Source organism: Rousettus aegyptiacus, unplaced genomic scaffold, assembly GCF_014176215.1.
Source record: "Rousettus aegyptiacus isolate mRouAeg1 unplaced genomic scaffold, mRouAeg1.p scaffold_m13_p_6, whole genome shotgun sequence".
Lineage (NCBI taxonomy): Eukaryota > Metazoa > Chordata > Mammalia > Chiroptera > Pteropodidae > Rousettus > Rousettus aegyptiacus.
Window position 1 is genome coordinate 87111039 of NW_023416309.1, and position 19773 is coordinate 87130811.

Genomic DNA, 19773 nt, shown 5'->3' on the forward strand with positions numbered 1-19773 from the left:
GATGGCACCTCAGAGAACTGAGATGCTACTCATTGCTATAGATGTTATCTTTGAACCTTTACTCAACCATTTATAGACCAATACAACAGGAAACAATCTTGTATACTAACACACCTCCAAAACTTAATTATTCTAAATATTCCAATCATATAATGAGCTGAAGTAAATTGTTTCTTTCTCAGTTGCCGAATGATGATTAAGCTGAGAGTTACAGTATGAATGCAGTAAAGATAGTCTTACTATATTGTTGGTCTGAGATACTCGTTGCTTAAGTTACATTACTTGCTCAGTGAGAGGGGACCCATTGTGGTTTTAGACTTCACATTCATAGAGTTGAGAAGATGCCTTGAGATGAATGAAACATGAAATTTGAAAAGAGTTTTGGGCGTAGTTGAGAAGGTGAGGGGAATAAAAGGGTACGAAGAGTGAGGTATAAAGTAGAAGATCGTTAAGATGAAGAGGACTGATGCTCAACCAATTGGCTTCCCCTATAACCTTTAAGAATATTCCTGCTTCCATCCCTAACCCTGGCAGTCATTGATCTGATTTCTGTCTCTATGAATTTGACTTTTCTAGATATTTCATATAAATGGAGTCTTACAATATGTAGTCTTTTAATCTGGCTTGTTAGCATAATATTTTTGAGGTTTATCCATTTTAGAATGTATCTGTACTATTTTCCTTTCAGTTTTAAAGATTTCTCCTTGTGGCCATGGACCCCTTTCATTTTAGCTTTTTTCGACCTTTATCTTGGCTTGAATTTGTGGACTCTGTCCCGAACAACAACTTCCACTGTTACTTTCAGTGTCATTTTTAGAGAGAATAGAGGATGGGTTTTGTTGTTGTTGTTCAGGGTTTTTGGTTGTTGTTTTATTGAACTGACCTTTCTTGTGTGTTCATACTGGTTGTAACTTGTCAAAAGAAATGTTTCCTTAATAGAAAAATCTTCTTTCAAGTTCTTACTCCTTTTCTCAAGTACTAAATGTCATTTTTAAAATTTTTCTGTCTCACTTTTCTATGGAGGAATTCTCTTTCGTTTTAAAATTTAGAAAAGAGAACATTTCTTTAAAATTTGCTATTTCACACATCAATTGCCAAGTTGACATGTCAATTTCACATGTCAGTCGCCAAGTTTATAATGTCTACTACAAGAAAATTCATTGTCAAGGCTCATAAGAACAAAGGCCTAAACCTGGTCTTAAGTGTGGTTTTTAGGCAAATGTGTTTTCAATATGTTGTTCCAAATTAGTAAAGGATTTCTTCTTATCTCTATAGTTCTAAATAAGAATATTATTTTAATTATATTGAAGTAAAATGTATTATTTTAATTCATATGATATTTCAAGGTAGATGTTGTATAGCAGACTTATAAAAATGCCAAACCATATGTTTGTTATTTTTCTACATGAAGTTTGCTGAGATTAATAATAATTAAAAAGCAATTTGCCTGGGAAGTCACAGGTAAAGTTATATAAAAAATTAATTCTAAATTGGATCATAAATCTAAAGAGAGAGATAAAACTGTAAAGCTTTGTAAAGAAAAAAATAGAAAAGCATGTCTCTTTGTTCTTAAATTAAGCACAGATTTTTAGATAGGATTCAAAACCTTGAACCAATAAAAATTATTGATATATTGGACTAAATAAAAATTTTAATGTTTGCTCTTGGAAAACCACTATTAAGAATGAAAAAGCAAGCCACAGATTGGAAGAAAATCTGTGCAGAACATACACAATTGATGCTCTTATTCCTACATTCTCTATTTGTGAATTCACCTACTTACTAAAATTGATTTGTAACCCAAAATTAATACTCACTTGCTGTGCTTTCATGGACAGACGTTGACAGAGCTGCGAAAATTTCGGTCGCACTGACTTTCAGTGAGGCGACGCCCTGCCTTCTTGTTTCAGCTCTCATGTACCATAATCAGGTGTCCTTTTTGTGATCTATTTAGTGCTACTTTTTAATTTTTTTTGCATTTTTGGGCTTTTTCTATTTCAAATGGCCCCCAAGCATAGTGCTGAAGTGCTGTCTAGTGTTCCTAAGTACAAAAAGGATGTGATATGCCTAATGGAAAAAAATAGGTGTCTTTCATAAGCTTAGTTCAGGCATGAGTTGGAACGCTGTTGGCTATGGGTGCAGTGTCAATTAATCAACAATAGGGTGCATACAGAAAAAGGAAGAGGAAATTTGCTGATCAGTGCATGAGGCTGCTTTGGAAAATGTAAGAGGAACATCTATAGTATGTGATAAAGCTATGGGAAAGATGGAAAAGCATCTAAATTTATGGATTTAAGAGATGACAACTGATAAAAATTATAGTGGACAGTATTGTTTTAAGGCTGAAAGCCAAAAACTTTACAGTCACATTACCTAGGGTCAGGACAATGTTATACCCTTCCTGGCTGGGGCTGGCTGGTTTGCACATTTCAAAAGACAATGCAGCATGAAAAATGCTAAATTTGCAATCAAGGCAGATTCTGCAGATCAGGAGGTTGCAAAAGAATTTTAAAAATATCTGCTAAGTGTTAGAAAAAGGACTGCGTGGATGAGCAGGTTTTCAACGCTTTTGAGACTAGTTTTCATGCTGATGAGACACTGGCAAATGAACCACATAATGTAAATGGCATTTTATTTGACGAAAATGTTGTGGCCAAAGGCTCAATGGAACTTCTGTTTTTCCCCTAGGAAATTTCAGTATTTATTAATTCAGTATCCACAGTGACTTTGTAAAACATAAGTATTGCAAATAACAAGAATTGACTATTTGATAAGGAAACCATGCATAAAAATGTAAAGAACTCATAAATCAATAAAGAGAAAAACAACTCAATTAAAACATGGGCATTCGAATCGACATTTCACCAAAGAAAATAAAGTGACAAGTAAGTATATGAACAGATGCTCTGACATTAGTCATTAGGGAAATGATACTATATACTATTAGAATTCCTAAAATTTAAAATTTACTAATAATACCAAGTGTTGATGAGATTGTGGAGAAACCACAGAACCCTTATACATTATTGTTGGACATGCGAAATGCCATAGCCACTTTATAAAATAGTTTGGTAGTGTCTTACAAAGTTAAACATACATCTACCATGTGATTGCACTATTCCACTCATTGTTATTGGCCTAAGAGAAATGAAAACATATGTTTATACAAAGAATTATACTCGAATATTCATTACAGCTTAATTCATAATAGCCAAAAATTTAAAACAAGCCTAATGCTCATTAGTTTGTGACAGGATAAAAAGAAAGTTGTGTTAGATCCCTACTTAGCAATAAAAGGGAAAGAGAATGCCGATGGATAAACGTAGCAACACGGACGAATCGCAAAAGCATTATGCTAAATGAAAAAAGACAGACACTGTGTAATGCATGATCGTTTATAAGAAATTCTAGAAAAAGGAAACCTATAGTGGTAGAATGCAGATCAGTGATTGCCACGGGGCAGGCGTTTGGGGAAAGGAACTGACTTCCAAGGGACAAGAGCAAACTTCGGAGTGATGAAAATGTTCTATATCTTGTTTGTAATGATGATAATAACATACTGTATACATGAACAAAAAAACCTCATCGAACTCATACTTAAAATACGTAAGTTTAATCGAAGGTAAATTAATGCCCTTATAAAGCTAATTAAAACAATAGCAACAAAACTCCTTACCAAAACCTGTAAGGCCCAGCATAATAAAACTTGTGCCTACTCTTTCAACTTAAAAATAAAGTTTTATTGTATTCGAATTTATAGGCCTTTAGCACAACAAAAGAGGTTGAGTTAATCTCCATGTAAGCCAGTAATAATTAAAATTTTTACTTTTTCAAATGGCTAATGGGCTAATGGTTTAAATGCTTATCCATATTCTAACATGTTCTCTTCCATGACCATGCTGTGACCTCTCAAAACAAAAGTTAGGGATCGGAAGTAACTAACTGACAATTACAGTGGTTGATACACTCCAGTTTAAATAGAAGTGTCCTCGGTTAAAATATGGTTCATTCATCGGTCAAACTGTCCTTATTTCCTTTAATTGAATTAAGATGGACAAATGAGAGATGTGTGCAAGACAGAAAAAAAATCCTTTCACAAATCACTGTTATCCTCCCTCTGAGTGTAAAACGAATCAATTAAAAGCATGTCAAAGCATCTTTTACTTTTAACCAGCTTTAAAGCAGAAAACATTTTATAAAAATAAAAATTTGAATGATAAAATAGAAAAACTGGTTATCTTTTACAGTTAAACATAATTTTATCTCTGAGAATTGTGGATTATATTGTTTTAATGCTTTTTTTGCTTACAAATTATAACTGCTAAAAAGCCTTCATTTTTCATTTCATCTTCAAGTTGGAAATACCTAATAATAAAAAAATACAAAGTATGAGGAAATATACAATTCACAATTGGGTATACACAATTTGGTTTCATCTGTACATTTACTTGGGAAGAGTTGTGAGTAGGATAGAAAGTCAGATATTTTAATTTTTCCACCTAATAGTCAGCTACTTTGAAAAATTTAGTGTTTCTGTTCTTTCTATTCTATTAAATTATTAATTTGTAATATATATTATGTACTGATTCATACACATTCTATGAAATAACCTTTTGTATTAAGGTTTATTTTATTAAAATTAGTTACCTGTCCCTGAATCTTACCTCTATTTTCACTGGTATCTACATGCACATTTATACTTCTTAACTCAGAGCCTGCTTCCGGTTTGTAATTTATATCTTTTGATAATATGTTTTTCCTGCTTTCTGAATTTGGTCTTCGATATGCTCATAATTTGTGTTATTTGTTTATTTGAAATTTTTTATTTTTAATATTTTTATTTTTAATAGGTTCAAAATTTAAAACATACAAAAGGGTACATAGTGAAAAAATTTTCTTCTACCCTTGCCCCCAGCCACCCAATTTCTCTTGGAAGGCCAACAATATTATCAGGGTTTTTTTTTTAATCCTTCTAGAAATGTTTTATGCAATAAATATTTGAGTGGGAGAAAAAATTGAAGCAAATCTTATTTATAAATTGACGGGTTCACAGTTTCAAAAATATTAAAGTGCTACCTGTTCTACATGTTGATTTTTAGAGAATTAACTCGCCAACATCAACCAAATCTAAGATATTTAAGTGTTATCAGGAACATCAAGATAGAACCTTCACTAAGAGACTTTAAGAACTTATTCGAAATATTCTGTGTATCGGACTGCTAGAGTTTCCTATGCCTGGACTTTATGTCTCTGTCATGTGTTCTAAGCTAGAATTCTGGGATGTCTGTGAAACTCCTCTCATCATTTGTCTTTTAGCACGGACCATGCCAGTGAAAGAGAGCGTGGACATGAATTATTGAGTAGCACTGATCACCAACACATCTACCCATGTGGTTTTCCTCTTACTTTAAAAAATTTCCTTCTAAAATTCCCAAGAGCTGAGAATAATAATTTCACCCTCCTTCTTCCATAATGAATGAATGAATGAATGAATGAATGAATGAATAATTTAAAACACAAGAGAGGAAACCAAAATCCAAAAGAATATTGGCAAACATGTTTAGGGTTATTTATTGATGGCTTTGCTCATTGGCAGTATAAAGTGTGTGTCACTTGTCATTAGCCGTAACAATTTCAGCACGTTATGTTCTCTTTTTATTTACTCTGGTGGCAACATGTTTCTGAACAGGGCCACTGGCTGTGGGTCAAGAGGTCAGCCTTTGAGGTTAAGAGTAGATGGGGTCATTTGCTATTAACCTAAGATTAGCAGCTAAGTTTTTTCTTCTTTTTTTTCTTTTTTAGCAGATTTCCTCCTATTTGTGTAACATGCCAAATTAATCTTGCTCAATTTTAGAATATCTCTTTTCTAATCTGAGTTTTATTTATTTAAATTTTCATAAAGGTGTTTTTTTTTTCCCCCTATTCAGATCTCTTTCTTCCTAGCCCTTTTTTCTAGTCTGTGAAACAATATGAATTTTTTCTAAGATTTAAAAAATTTCATATCTTTAATATCCATTTTCTGATGTACAAACAAATGCTGTTTTCTATACTTATGAGCTTTTAGGGGATTTTTTTCTCCACATATTTACATATCAAACTAACAAATACACACCAAAATTTTAGGACTTAAGCGATGCATTCTCCCCTGAGACAATCTTTCTCTTGTCATTCTTGCTATTAAACTATGTCCAACTCTTAAACAACTTGTTGTTATTGCTGTTTAATTTTAGGGATCTAAAATTAATTAATTTGTTGTCCTGATATCTGAAACTTTCTTTTTCTCTCTACTCTCCAGCAAAAAAGAATCACCTATTACAATGTGGTTTCATTAGTCATTGTCTAACAAGTGTTCTCTGTGGAATTTTCCTGGGAGAATTTCCACGCCATTCCCAGTTTATATTCTGGTAAAAACCACAAGCCTGATGTAGGATCTAAGTCAATGTTAGGTCTTTTATACCAAAGTCGTTTCTCTTATATCTTGATTCATTTGATTACTGCAAGGAGATATTATCCACCTTAAAAAAAATGTTTTTATTGTTATTAGTGATTTGCTTTCTTTCTATAATCTTAGCAGTAAGTCTTAGGCTGTGAATAAGCATATATGAACACTCTATGGATGTAAGGTACAACAACCAGAGAGAATCCTTAATGAAGACTTCTCAGAGTGCAGTGTTGATGGGTAAAAAGGAGAGGAAAGTAAAGTACATACATAAAAATTTTAAATATATTAAACCTATGGTAAGAGAGAAATAAAAATCAACTGGATTTCTAATAGTAGTGGAGCATGGAGAATTTCAGAAGCAGACTTCAGAGGGTATGGTCTTTGTTGCTAAGTTCCTTTACATGCTCTGAGTTGAGGGAGATAGAGAATATTTAAGGAAAGCTTTCTACAGTTGTGACGCCCAGAATGAGGAGATGTTGATTCGGTAGCAATCCAGGTAGCATAAGCAAAGGTATAGAGACAAGAAAAGCCATGGCGTATTCCAAGGACTCATAAAGAGGTGGACACTGCTGTAATATAAATTCCAAGGCAGAGATCGATAAGAGCTGAATCCAGAACAGTGTGTGTGTTAGCAATGAAATTTGGACTATATCTTGTAACGTATAGTGAAGGATTTTAAGCAGACGGGGAGTAGTAATATAGTCAGGCTTCCATTTTAAATGCAATTTGGTAACTATAGAAAAGGCAGATATGAAGAAAGGTTAAGACTAGAGTCAGAGAGACCACTTATAGTGTTGACCTGATCCAGGGCAGTGGTAAATGGAAATGAAATTAGAGGAATAGAGAAGAGTAGAAAATTGAGAAGTGTTCAGAAGGAAAAATTTTCAGGCATGGTGATTGGATAGCAGGCCTGAAGAAGGGGGAGGAGTTTAATATGAATCCCAGGTTTTTGTTGGTTCTACATGAATGGAAGAGAGAATATAAGAGGAGAAACAGTTTAATGTGAAACTTAATATTTTTAATTTTAGGAATGTTGAAATTGATTTATCTATGAAACAACCGAGGCAGACCACCTTGCCCTGAGTAAAAATTTGGGAGTTATCAGTGTAGATGAAAGAGAAAGTGTATGGAGTGAGAAAAATAGTGAAGCAAGAGCAGCCCCTACAAATCAGCAAAATATCACAGTCCTGCAAAGGATGATTTGTTCAGAAGGAGCTGTCAAAGAATCAACATTAGGACCCCAAAGGTGCAGGGCCACCAGAAGTTGTGGTGGGGCAAGGGTGAGGATTTCAATCAGCAATGCCGTTAAATATAGTACACTGGTCTTGGATGATAAGGATAGAAATATGCATTGCATCTCGCAATTAGCAAGTCATTGGAGGCATTGGCAAGAAAGGTTGGAATACAGCCGTAAAGATGAGAGCCACACAACCACAAATGAGAGAGTGAATGGAAATGAGTAGAAGGTGAGAAAATAGAACATGAGATGTCTCTTCTTCATTGTCATTTTCAAGAGAGAATTTGTTTCTTTTTCAAAAAATTAGCCATATTTATAGTCTGAAAAGAAGAATGCAGAATTGAGGGATGAATTAGAAATAGAAGAGAGGTTGGATTCCTCACAGGGTAAGATCCTAAGCAAGCAGGGAAAGAAGGAAGGAGAGCTCAGATTTCTGTAATAGAACTAGCTCTAGGTGAATGGGGATATATTTGCATTTATAGATAGTTGGTCGAGGGATTAAGTTGGTTGACCTCAAGCTTATACTATCTCCCTTCTCTTGCCTTAAGATTAATTATTCTTCCCACTTCTGCTTAATTTTTACTCTTTATATACATACATAGTCCTATAGAAATAAATTTCAATACCATAACTATAAAGAAGAAGATATAGCTCAACCATTAACATACTTCCAGAGTTAAGATTTTGGTATAACTCTTCACCTCTCTCCTGTGGATATGGGTGTATTTTTAAGTGACTGTGTATTATTCTGTAATTTATTTAACCAGTCTCATGTTAATGAATATCTTGTTTGTTCCTTTGCTTTTGTTTGTTTTGCTATTGTTGGTTTGGTTTTTGCTTTTATAAACAATTCCTTGTACATTTGGTACATTTATGTTATTATTTCCTCAGGATAAATTTCTAGAGATAGAATTACTATTCCGCTGAGTATGTGTTCTATTAAGACTTTTGATGCATATTAGCCAAATCACTTTTCAAACGGATTATTGGGTTTGCACTGCCATATAAGTGTAAGAGAATGATTTCTCTTTACTCTCTTAACTCTCTTTCTCTTAACTCTAGCTGTTTGCCAACCCAATATGCAAAAGTGATGTCTTTAGCTCTAAATTTGCATTTTTTAATGTTAAATATTTTTTATTTGTTCATCACTTAGAATATGTTTTAATTTGAGTGTTTTCACTCATTACTTGCATAATTAAGAATATAAACAAGTAATTACAATTATAATTATAAATTATAGGTAATCTTTTGAGCATAAGAACTTTTCAGCATGGCCTGCATATGTAAGTATCTGTAACATAATGAAAGTAAGTCCCTTTTGGCTTAGAGGAAAACCAAAAGGTGAATAACTTAGAGACCACTAACAAGTTGGTTGGGGGAACTCTTTCAGTTAAGGTAATGTTATAAGCCTTATACCTTGATGAAAAACTGGAAAAATAAAAGGAAAAAAAAACAGAAAAGAAAATTTAGGAGATGTGGCAAAGCTCAAAAATGAGACAAACATCTCCATGGACCAAAATTAGAACAGAAATGCAAGGGGCCAAGAGGTAGAGACTATGGATGTTAGTGTCTGAAAGATGGTTCAAGTGCCTGAGAGTTAGGCTTCTGCAGAATGCTCCATTTGGGGCCAAATTGTATCTTCAAAACGACACTAATTAAAGTTGATGCTGATGCTACCAAGAGCCTATGACCTATTTGAAACTGCATGCCTGGGGAGGTAGGAGGACAAAGACAACCTTAGGGATGGACCTAAGCTATGCACTGACTCATTGTCTGATTTGGATTTTCCCCAGTATTACCAAGGGTTGGATCCCCTAATTGTGCAATATAAAACTAGCTTTTCTATTGGAGTTTTAGGGGTTTCATGGTGGCAACCATTAAACTAGAAGACAGGGAGTGGTGCACTAATAGAGAAAGTGAAAAGAATTCACTGTAACTCTCACTTAAGATGAACTTACAAATGAAACGTCAAAATCCATAAAATAAAATAATACGTTATTACCAAGAAACACGGACAATAAAGTCAGCAAATAAGATATAGATTCTTGCAAATGAAAGGAAAATAATAGAACAGTCTTTTAAAAAAACAACTTTGTATTTCAGAAAATAAAATAATACATTATTACCAAGAAACACAGACAATAAAGTCAGCAAATAAGATATATATTCTTGCAAATGAAAGGAAAATAATAGAACAGTCTTTTAAAAAAAACAACTTTGTATTTCAGATCCTTGAAAGGGTAAAAGAATGGCTTTATGAAACAAATTATAAAACAAAAGTCAGCAAAAATTAAATAAAACAAGAACAAGTGGCTATGGAAAAGAATCACTTCAAAATATTAGCAATAAGATGACATTGAAATTTTAAAACTCAGTAGAATTTTAGGCTATTTTTTGAACAGTCTTTCTCAGAAAGCAGCATAGAGAGATGAAAATGTGAAAGAGTAGTTAAGAAACAAGGAGTTTAGAAACCCTTGGAGAAGATGACTAAGAAGTGATGTTCACATATTAAGAACTAAGCATTTTCCATAATTGAAGAGAGTTAGTCCTCAGATTAAAAGTATAACTTGAGTATTGAGAAGAATATATATATATATATATTCATATCTATGTACTTTATAGTAAAATTAAAGCTCTTGATTTTTCAAAAACTAGCAGAGAGAAAAGACATTACCTACATAGATATGAAAATTAGACAATGGACTTCTATTTGGTTACATTGTGCCAGAATACAATAAAATAATACAGCAAAGAACCAAACAAAAGTAATTCTTAAGTTACTATTCTATACCCAGCTAAAATGATCATTCAATACTTTCAGTAAGAGTTTCCCACTGCCTTCTCTTGCTGAATAAAAAAAGTCCTTTAAAGATGTACTTTATCACATAAATGTGGATGCAGTGGGAAAGAGTGATGTACAAGACATAGAATTATGTTGATAATTAACTTTGAATGTTATACTAATTATATAAAAGTATCTTTCATGTTATAATTTATTTGTATGGAATTAAAACCCCAGACAATGTCGAGGAAAATATGGGATATTTAATGGCAATCAAAGCATATTTAGGACAAATATTGTGATATTTTAGTAACCTAGGGAAACTTATAGCTACATGTAGCATGATAAAAATTAAGGATAAAACATTAATAGAAATACAGTCTATAGCTTCTAAACATATATAGTGAAAAAAGAATTATAGAAAACTATCAGTATCATAGAAGGTACAGAAGAACAGATCATACAAAATAAGATGGTAGAAATAAGCCCCACTATATCAAGAATCGAAATACATATAAAAGACAGAAGATATACTATTGAATATTTTAAAATCTAATTATATTCTGCTTACAAAAAAATATGTCTGGAAATTGTGCCATTAGCTTATACTGATAGTATAAAATTTTCAGTCAGAATCTGCTATAAGCAACAAATGACTTCATTTTCTTCTCCTCATTATTACAAATACATTTGCGTCAGAGAAAGAAAATATTACCTTGTAAGGTCACAGATTTTGTCATTAGTTAATCAGAGTTCGTAGACGCTTCAAAGATCCCATCAGTTAATTCCCCCTGCACTTGAAATTTTCATTGTGCTAAAGCTGATTGAAATTCTGAGCTGCCTTTAAAGCAATTCCAGACCTCAAGCTTCTGAGGATTTTTAGAAGATACTAAGTATGTGACGGTTAAATTCATGGGCTAAATTTTCTTTTGGATTGTTTTTCAAAGCCTGAAAATGCCTGTGTCAGGAAATATTTTCTTTTTCCATCTCCCAGCTTCCCTATTTGTCAACTATTCTATTCTGACTTCTAAGATGGGGTTCACATTTTAATTACAGCCATGTATGGCAGTCTCCATCTGCCATAGCCAGCCAGCCTGCAGGCTTGAAGAAAGAAGGACAGAACCTAATACAGGACTTATTTTTGACGAGCTATCTTGCTACTTTCCCTTTACAATTGGACTCTAAATAATAATCTGTTGCAATGACTGAATGACCCTGTAAACTATCAAATATTATAAATCTTCAGTTTTGGTAGGTGTATCACTTTAAAATTTAGGTCAATTTCCTTTTTAATTACATTTTTTTATTCTTCACCTATGCCATTTGTGCTTACAGATGGAAGGACTTAATACAGTTTATAAAGTTGGAGAAATTCTCTATTTATTCTCTTATTGCTATATAACTGCAGTTGAAATATTGGCCATCCAGTTTAAATTGTTCTTATGAATTATTCCTACCATCCCTGTGTGTCCCCTCCCCTAACTGTTCTCTCCCTAAGACTATTTCTAAACTCCCTAGTTTACTGTGAATACAGTTATCCACAGATTAAACATAGATTTACTCTGATCTGTAATGAGCATAAGAACTGATCTGATTGGATCCCCAGGAATGTTTATTGCTACGCTATAGTAATGATCAAAAGGCCAAAATAATTTTTTCTCTTTTTGTCCTGTTAGGATACACAGATTAAATTTTTTTGTTTATGGATATTAACATCAGAGGCAATGCACATAATTTTAAAACTGAAAATATTGCTTCTTTACACCTCTTATATAACTATAGAGACAATTGCCTCTGCAGATCTACCTAGAGAAATTTTCAGGTTCATGTATGTGCAAGCGAAAAACTCATTTGTTGCTGCTGATAAATTCTCGATCTGACCCCAGCTGAAAACACTGCTTTCTGAATTACTAAAGAGAAGCTATTCTATAACACAGAGAATCTCAGAATTTATTTTTTCAACTGATACTTCCAGCTCTGGATTCTGTGACATTTGCCCAAAGGGAAACACCGGTCCCTTGGATTACACTGTGTGTCCATTGTCTGAACTGTCACAGCAATAACGCGTAAAGCTGTTTGCATAGCGTGCTAACTCTGTCAGGGTCAGTTCCAGTCTGTGGCCGCTAAAAATGAAAACCATGCCCCAACCGGGACAAGAGCAGGGTCAACAGCTGGCAAAGGATATGGCAATCATTTATATAAATATGCTTTCTCAAGCCCACAAAAACAAAAAACCCCAACCTAACAGCTGGGAAGGGTTGGAAGTAGCCCCAAGGCTGGTTAGTCCTCTTCCAGATGGGGAGGTTAGTCTGGGGCTAGCCAGGCTGCTCCACATAGACTTCCGATTAGCATTAGAAATGAAAAGAGGAGAGGAAAGGGAAAAGGAAGAAAGGCTACAAGCATGACTGCTCTGTTTTTCACCTAACTTAATCAAATCAGTGAAGACTTTCCAAGACGGAAGGCTTCCATTTATCGGTATTCACGCTCCGTTTTTTTCTGTTTATAATAGTGTCTAATACACTTCTTAACTGCTTCAACAGAAAGCATATATGCTCTAAACTATAGTTTATATATAATGTCATGGTTATTTGTAGACAGATAGAAGAACCGATCTCGGATTTATGTCCTGTTTACATCTTCCAAACACTTATATAGAACATTCAATGCTAGAGAAGATAATAATTGTGATGTTGGCTCACTCCCAGAACCTTATCCAAGGGATAAGGTTCATTTTTGTAATTTGATTTACTTTATAATACATCGTTATTGCACATCTAATATATCCAACACAATAACGAATACCATTTTCCTGAGTTCATCTTAAGGTTGCATTCCATGAGACAAAGTATTATTTTTAAAACCTGTTGATGCAATGAGAGGCAAAGGTGGAGCGTATATGACTTTCAAACTCTTCCAGAGTGACAGTGAAATAAAAGGCACCACAACGATGACAAAAAATTTGTTCTCATTATTTAGAAATGTGCCGCCTCCTCCTAATAATGGAAAGTTCAGCTGAAGCCAAATTGAATGGCAAGCAGCACTTTACTCCTCTCCAGCCTCATATTTGCTTAAGGGAATGCTTGCATAATGAAAACTTTTTTTTTTTTTTTTTTTTTTTTTTTAGGTGTAGGATGAGCTCATGAGACTGGAATCCTTAAAGAAACATAGATTAGGGTCTTTTGCCAAAATTGAGACATTGTCTTTAAGTATGTAGGGGTATGACACAGAAGTTAAATAATGCATTTTCTTTCTTATAATGATCTGCCTGAAACACATTTTAGCTTTCCTCATAGAATGTCATAACTAGAAGGAACTTTAGTGATCACCTCTGATATCTCTTCCCATCTTAGTAAAGGAAATTACAATGGTACAAGGTGCAGCTAGTGGATGCTGTGGACCCCTAATCAAGTATGCATCTTCCAGCTACATACCTACAGAGAACCCTGTGCTGTGGGGGAATAGCACTAAACCAAACTGGATACAAACTGGATAAAGACCTGCAGGAGACTGAACTTATCAGTGCTACCTGCTGATCCCAGATATACCCAGATTTACTATATAAAATTGTACTTAATTCCAACTTTACTTTGTTCTGTGACCCTATTGTATCACAGCAAGTGTCACTCAAGCATCAACATTTATTAGATATTCTGATGGTTTCTAGATTATGTGTTAGCTGTTTCCAAATGCGGGAAATGCTGATTTTGAAATCATTCACTTATTTAAATGTTTTCTTCTATAATACCTACAACTATTTTATACTAATTTTGGGGGGGTAGGGAGGTGCTTTTTATTACCTTAATTTACATAATAGATCAGTTAGGTTTTGCAGGAGAGTGCAAATATGGCAAGGGTGTTTTTAACAAGTTGTCATTGCTATTCCTATAATCTTCTATTCTGTTACCTGGCTGGGTTTTTTGTTTTTTGTTTTTTGTTTGTTTTTTTTGTTTGTTTGTTTTTGTTTCTGTACACACACTTTTGGTTAATCTATTTGGTTTGAATATATTGTTCAATTTGTCTCAAACATTTTCTTAACATTTATCTACAAACATTAAGTATAAAAGCAAGTCAGAGGCTTAGAGGTATGCTCAGAATTTCAGAACTAGTCGTTTAATTTCCTGACTCTGAAAGTCTAAATGTTTCCTTAGATTGATGCAGATTAGTTTAACATAATTGGAAGTTTGGAAGGTGCATGTTTCTAAAGCTTTTAAGATAATGATACTTAGAAATCACTGATTCTTCCCTTATGACTAATGTCTTTAATATATGTTTACAAGCTCCAAAGACTTTTAATATATTTTACCGTACTCTGATTAGTAATAATATTAACTGAAACAAATATATTTCTCTAATAATTCTTAGTAAAAAAAAAAAAAGTCTTTAGTAGAGACCGTCCTTCCCAAATTTAATCAGAGCAGCTTTGTATCTTATTTTTATTTTTCTTAAAACTTTCTCAACCCACAATATATTATGTTTGGCCAGGGATATACCAGGAAAATATTTCTTCCTTCCATTTCTTCTCTCTCTTTTAGCCATTTGTATACTACGTACAACCACATAATACACATGTTTACATCTGTTCTATTGTATAGAATGTAGATGACATCAGTCAGCTTTACTCTTTTCTCTCTACACTGCCACTACTTTCTTACCAAACATTAGAAAGTAGGCTGCAGCTACTTTCTTACCAAACATAAGAAAAATGGAGGAAACCAGCATGTGGTGTTACATTAATGGCACTTTGGCATTAGACTGACCACAACTTTCCTCTCTTAGTTTGAAGGCAAATAGTACCTATCACACCCAAATTTAAGATGTGATGGACACCATTCTTTAGGTGGTTCAGTGTGGTTATCAAATCATGCGTACTTTTCCTTCTCGTTTATGGCTTGCCTGTGCTTTCTCAAAAGTTTAAGACCAGGATGATAGCTAGGAGAAACAAGTCAAAATAAATATTTTCAAGGTGGACCGATTTGATTTTAAACAATGAATATTAAGAGTAACGAATTACTAATACTATAGCTCCTTTCTCAAACAATGACAGGTCAATTCTTATGGGATCCCTATGATCTAAGTATATTAATGCCAGTAATGTTGTTCTAAGCAATAGATCCTATCTCTATCCTTTTTCAAAAAGCCATGTAAAGTTAGCTGCTTAAAAGTACCTGAAAACATCTTTCTAGACTTCCACCTTACTTTAGGGTCTTAGGGTCATAACCTCTTAACCTTCCAGGTTATAGGTCTCTTGCTTTTTGATCTTTCTTGGTTCCTTAGTTTTTGCCTACTTCCTCCACAACATTCAAGCCTTGTTATGTAAGGAAATTGGAAACACCAATTTTGGATGAGATAAGAGTTACCCTCTCTTCCAGAATAGTGCAAAAAGATGATTTTAAATAGAAACATGCTTGGGAAAATTTTCACAAAACTAACTACAGCATGTCTAAGCCAGTTTGAAGCAGAGCCCCTTCATTTCTTATTCTCTCTTAAAAAACAAAAACAAAAACACAACTTAGAATTTACTGTTGACATAGTGATAAAAGTTTTATTTAGGACACAACTTACTTGAAACTTCAGAGGGAGTCCAAGTGGTTTCAGTGAATAAGAAATGGATTAATACAATTAGTTGGTTAGCTTATTATTTTTGTCCAGCTGGTCAGTATGCTAATTTTGATCATAGCGACAACTAACGTTCATATGGCACTTGACAAAGCATCATCATATTTATCATTTTATAGCCATGTCATCTTAGTGAGAGTGAGATTATCTTCATTTCACAGTAGAGAGACCCCGAGCTTCAGAAAAGGTCTGCTTGCCCAAGGCCAGATAGAAAATAAATAGCAGAGCTGGTATGGAATAGTTGCCTTCTGGATCCTGATCCTTTACAGCCACCCGTTCCTATTGGAGAGGCTTTAGAAGTGGTGCAGATTTCTTTTGATTCTCAGCTAGGGTGGTAGTATGATATCTTCAGCTGTTTGGTTGACTAGCTGGCTCTCTCATTATGTTAATCTCTTTTTGCTATTTTCTTGCTTCCATTTCAGCCCATATTTGGGTTTTATTCCTTTGCCACACCCATAGAGCCAGATATGGTTAGACTAAATTTTTAATTCTCTAAACAAAGAAAGTTCTCTGAGCCTAATAGCCAAGTACTGAAATTCCAAATAGAATTGGAAAATATACTTTTTTGATGGGATACCTCTTCCCACTGACCTCAGCCCAAGAATATCCCTATTAGAAAGAGGGGGGGGGGAACCCCAAAAACCTCACATAGGATTTTAAAGCCAAATTAGAAACTCTGAGCCATTTTCTGCAGGACAGATATTTCTCTTTGATTCTTATTCAGAAAGCCCTATTTACCCATTCACCAGACAGAGCAAAAAAGGACAAAGGATAAAAAATTATAGGTCATTATCCAGTTGTCTTTTAGTCCTATTAAAATTACGAGATCTGTGAATGATAATCAAACTTCCATCCCATATTAATCACCTACTTGTCTGACTCACAATAGCACTGAAATGTGTGTGTGTGTGTGTGTGTGTGTGTGTGTGTGTGTGTGTGTGTTCTGGATTTATTTTTATTTTATCTGACTTGCCAGCTGAACAAGGGGGCAAAGAACGTAATGTGGAAATCATCCATTGCCACCAGAGAAAGGATCCAAGAGGAATTTCTCAAGCTGAGAACATGAGCTGTGAGCAACATGTTTAAATAGCTAACTATCCCAAGTTTGAGTCAAGTCCATTTATTTTGGGGGGGGGGTATCCTTTCTTCTGTGAGGCTTAAGTCCTTTTGACTTAGACTTTAACATATGTGGTGCTAGAGGAAGTGAGACCCAAAGCCTCAAAGGATTTGCCCAAGTTGTGGTTAATGGTGAGAGAGAATGGGTGTGGCTTCCTTTGTGAAGTATGTTTAATGTTCATTCCAAAAAAAGAGTCTCGTCTGTATTCTCCAGTGAAATGTGGAGAGAGGTAGGGGAAAGGAAGCTAACATTTTTGAATACTTTTTATGTATCAGATGCCATTCCAGGTACTTTCAGAAGTATCACATTTAGTTCTGTCAACACTCCTAGTAGATAGTGATTTTTATCCCCATTTTACAGATGATATCTGATGATATCTGAAATGACTTGACCAGTCTAACACAGCTAATAAGGTGGATTTGATCCCAGATCTGGCTCCAAAGTCCCACGCTTTTCTTGAAGCATCACTCAAAGCATTAACCAGAGCTCTTAACAGAGAGTTGACTTTCCTTCTGATTGTCTTTGTTTTTCTGTTCTTAGCTGCCTGGGCTGATTACTCCATCAGTTAGAGTAAGAATGCACTGGGCCCAAAATCTTGTTTGATCTTTGGATAGGCCCAAGTTAATTTTTTACAAAGCAAAGCTGAGAATTATATGGCATCACCACTGGCCTGTCATTAAGACAAAAGTGTGAGAGATGAGCTAATACTGTGTCTGACTCAATGCCAACCGAGAAAAACAACTCAAAAGCACATCTAATGTTGTTTCACATGGTCTGAGTATTCAAAAAGAATAAAAGTAATGCCTCACTGGTAGAAATAAACAGCCTGAATAACTTACACTAAGTCAGTAGCTTTTCAGTACTGAAGCTGACTCATATATCTGTCCTGTTTCCATTTAGGTAATCAAGGTACTGCATTTTCCCCTAAGTAAGTTTATATTTATAGTATCAGCATTGTGACTACGGTGGTCTTAGTCCTCTGTTATGAGTCGAGGCTCATATTAAATTATGTATGATTGCTAGAGAAGTTTGCTAATGCCTGTGCTCTTTAAAAGAAAATTGTTTTTGTACCTCCTAGTTCTAAAAAGGAAGAGTTTTTCTTACAATTTTAAGACTTCTTTCTTTTTCTTTCCTTCTTTCTTTCCTTTTGTTTGTTTGTTTGTTCGTTCGTTTGTTTGTTTTGTAAGCACCTTACTATCTGTCTGTGGTCACTGATGGTTGTAATCAGCGAGTATATGCTTTTGTCTGTTCCACCTTTTTTTAATGCAGTATTTGAAAAATAACCATTTTCATCTATTACTGTATTTCTCCTTTTAAGAACATTTTCAAGCCATTAATAATTGTTCTTTACTCATACCATAGTTTAAGTGCATAGTAACATTTTCTGTGTAGGCAGATTGAGTTTGGTGTAGAGAAAGAATATGTGGTTTTAGAAAATAGTTTTGAAGCATAAAGATTAATGTAGAGAACTAAACATAAATCCAGTCAGGAAGAACCTGGCTGGAGTGGCTGAGAAGAGCTTTCTAGAGTGTGTCTTCTCTGTCTCTTCCTTAGCAGTTCTTCATTACTATTTTTTATTTTATTTTCTTTTTCTCCTTCCTGACTTTTGGGGGACACTGGGGCACAAAAGAGAGAGTTTATGAAGAACTTAACAGTTTCCATATTGTCATCTGTGAAAGATCACAAAAAGAATAATTAACAGATGTGTCATAGAATAGTTAAGGAGAATAGTGATCAAAAGGGCTAGAAAAGATATTTCAAAATCCATGGAAACTTCCAGCGACATATTTTGCCTCCTGTTCATCTTTATAAACTAGCCCCCTGCTGCCCCAGGTTGAGTGTGACTTTTTCTTTCCAGCTGTAACTTTCGGCTGTGTCCTTAGGACCAAAGGCTCAATCAGTATCACTCTGCAGAGAACGTTTTCAGTGTCCCAGTGTCCTCACCTTGGCACTCGTAGAGAATGGTCAGCACTGCCCCGTGGCCCAGAGCTAATTAAACACCCAGCCGTCAGAGCTCTGAAGTGACAGAGGGGAAAGGGCAGAGAGTGGAACCAAGAGATCATTCAAATGGGGTTCAAGCTGTGAACAGTGTCCGGCTCCCTTCTTTCACAGCTGGGGTTTTGGCTGCGTGTCCGTCGGGTTGTTCAGCATGGTGACCTTGGCCGCCTGTGATTTACTAACTGTTTTACAAACATTTCCTCACTCTGGGAGGTTTGATATACTCTTCATCCTCCTCAGCTCACCAGAATCGCTCAGCGTCGGAGCCAAACCTGCCTTTGTTTACAACTTTTCCGGAAATTTTCACAGAGTGGGGGAAAAAACCCCTCCCTCCTCTTTCAGTGTTTTATTTTTAAGTCAACACTTTCCCCAAGTTTATTTGTGCTCAACCAAATTCTCCTACAAGGTATTGCTCTATATTCAAATGGGAATTGCTGCATTTCCATAAATAGAATGAAGGTCATGTGAACGAGTTCAGAAAAATCTAGATATCACATTTTACTGGACCTTTACATTTAGTTCACTATTTTTTGAAAATAATATTCTATGTTTGGATTTGTCTTTTTTTCCCACATTCATAT

At 34.6% G+C, this 19773-nt stretch overlaps 1 protein-coding gene across 9 annotated transcripts in view; it reads left to right on the top strand.

Moving 5' to 3' along the window:
* Positions 1–19773, top strand: part of BCAS3 (BCAS3 microtubule associated cell migration factor) — a 508191-nt gene that overhangs the window by 340018 nt on the left and 148400 nt on the right. The window lies entirely within an intron of this gene.